This window comes from Panulirus ornatus, chromosome 1, assembly GCF_036320965.1.
Source record: "Panulirus ornatus isolate Po-2019 chromosome 1, ASM3632096v1, whole genome shotgun sequence".
Taxonomy (NCBI): Eukaryota; Metazoa; Arthropoda; class Malacostraca; order Decapoda; family Palinuridae; genus Panulirus; species Panulirus ornatus.
In genome coordinates this window covers 63774243-63776825 of record NC_092224.1, presented here as the reverse complement: position 1 = coordinate 63776825, position 2583 = coordinate 63774243, and the positions used below count along the sequence as shown (strand labels likewise).

The window sequence follows — 2583 nt, the reverse complement described above, 5'->3', positions numbered from 1 at the left end:
GACACAGCACCAGCCTGCTTCCTCTGGTGTGAGGACAGGACACAGCACCAGCCTGCTTTCTCTGGTGTGAGGACAGGACACAGCACCAGCCTGCTTCCTTTGGTGTGAGCACAGGACACAGCACCAGCCTGCTTCCTTTGGTGTGAGCACAGGACACAGCACCAGCCTGCTTCCTCTGGTGTGAGGACAGGACACAGCACCAGCCTGCTTCCTCTGGTGTGAGCACAGCACACAGCACCAGCCTGCTTCCTCTGGTGTGAGCACAGGACACAGCACCAGCATGCTTCCTCTGGTGTGAGCACAGGACACAGCACCAGCCTGCTTCCTTTGGTGTGAGCACAGGACACAGCACCAGCCTGCTCCTCTGGTGTGAGCACAGCACACAGCACCAGCCTGCTTCCTTTGGTGTGAGCACAGGACACAGCACCAGCCTGCTTCCTTTGGTGTGAGCACAGGACACAGCACCAGCCTGCTTCCTCTGGTGTGAGCACAGGACACAGCACCAGCCTGCTTCCTCTGGTGTGAGCACAGGACACACCACCAGCTTCCTTCCTCTGGTGTGAGCACAGGACACAGCACCAGCCTGCTTCCTCTGGTGTGAGCACAGCACACAGCACCAGCCTGCTTCCTTTGGTGTGAGCACAGGACACAGCACCAGCCTGCTTCCTTTGGTGTGAGCACAGGACACAGCACCAGCCTGCTTCCTTTGGTGTGAGCACAGGACACAGCACCAGCCCGTTCCTCTGGTGTGAGCACAGGACACAGCACCAGCCTGCTTCCTCTGGTGTGAGCACAGGACACAGCACCAGCCTGCTTCCTCTGGTGTGAGCACAGGACACACCACCAGCTTCCTTCCTCTGGTGTGAGCACAGGACACAGCACCAGCCTGCTTCCTCTGGCGTGAGCACAGGACACAGCACCAGCCTCCTTCCTCTGGTGTGAGCACAGGACACACCACCACCCTGCTTCCTCTGGTGTGAGCACAGGACACAGCACCAGCCTGCTTCCTCTGGCGTGAACACAGGAACGTAACATCATCCAGGTTTCTCGTGGCGTGGCGCCAGGACACAAGAAGAGGTTTGGGTGATAATGTTCTCTGATGCCAAGATCCTGGATGCCAGCCAGCACAAGTCCTGCAAAAAGACGAATAAATGTCATTACTCTCATACGGTTCAGTGAGAAGCCAGGCTGAATGACATACCAATCAATGTATGGACACAGTTGTACACCTTCATATCAGGTAAGAAAAACACGTATCCTGCTGGCCTGGGGATGTGCCAAAACCTTAAACTAAATTTGAACCTTAGATTCTGGGTGTCTGACTCACTCACTCACACACACACACACACACACACACACACACACACACATACACACAGGTGAGTAGCGGCAACACAAGAATGAGAGACTGACCTATAAGGCTCACAGGAGACCAAGACACAAGGCATGTGTGGCCCTTTCCTCCCTCGCTTCTCTCTCTTACTTCCCTCTTTCTCCCTCTCTCTAGTGTCTCTCTCTTTCCCGTCTCACCGTCTCTCTCAGTCCCTACAGCTATAAGCAGGCCAAGATCTATAGTGAAGTGAAACCAGCTTTGCGAGATTATAAACAACTTTCGCCTCCTGTATGATACAGGGTGGAGGCGCCATGCAAACATCTGGGCCACTTTAGCCACTATGGCTAACAGAATAAGAGGGCTGAACGTTCCTGGGGCGCCTTTACAGAAGCTTATGGCTTTTTCAAAATTGTATCTTGTTCGTCGAGTGATAATCTGAGAGGTGTGTATGAGGCAGGCACACAATGAAGCTTTAAAGTAAGTATGTCTTTCGAGTGACCGAGTAAAGAAACCATAATATGTCGAATACGAATTAAGAAATATAATAAAACGTCCATGATTTACGGCTAATCATCCACACAATAAACTGGTCATACGACAAACAATGTCTAGGTTATATTACAACTGTGTTATGATCTTTTATTTTGAATTCTGAATTCTTCTCAGTATCAACATGGTTACATAAGTTGCGTTTTTGAACCCTTCACCTTGCCAATCAATCTCTCGATGCCTCCATTAAATTCTGAGGGGCATATATATATATATATATATATATATATATATATATATATATATATATATATATATATATATATATATATATATTTTTTTTTTTTTTTTTTCATAGTATTTCCATTTCCCGCGTTAGCGAGGTAGCGTTAAGAACAGAGAACTGGGCCTTAGAGGGAATATCCTCACCTTACCCCCTTCTCTGTTCCTTCTTTTGGAAAATTAAAAAAGAAAAAAACAAGAGAGGGGAGGATTTCCAGCCACCCGCTCCCTCCCCTTTTAGTCGCCTTCTACGACACGCAGGGAATACGTGGGAAGTATTCTTTCTCCCCTATCCCCAGGGATATATATATATATATATATATATATATATATATATATATATATATAATTACCTCTTCGTCTTTGCGGGTTGGGTCAGGAAGAAAGAGCAGTCACCACACACACAGACAATCCCCAATTGTCATACATAATGTACCGATCCTGCCGCCTACACACCACAGCCAGACCCCGCACACAAC

General features: G+C 48.5%; 1 protein-coding gene across 1 annotated transcript in view; it reads right to left on the bottom strand.

Moving 5' to 3' along the window:
- Positions 1 to 760: 760 nt before the first annotated feature.
- LOC139751548 (somatostatin receptor type 5-like) overlaps positions 761 to 2583 on the bottom strand; it is a 140331-nt gene continuing 138508 nt past the window's right edge. The window contains exon 2 of the mRNA XM_071667124.1: positions 761 to 1133. The gene's annotated coding sequence lies outside the window, so the exon portion shown is untranslated. The remainder of the gene's footprint in view (positions 1134 to 2583) is intronic.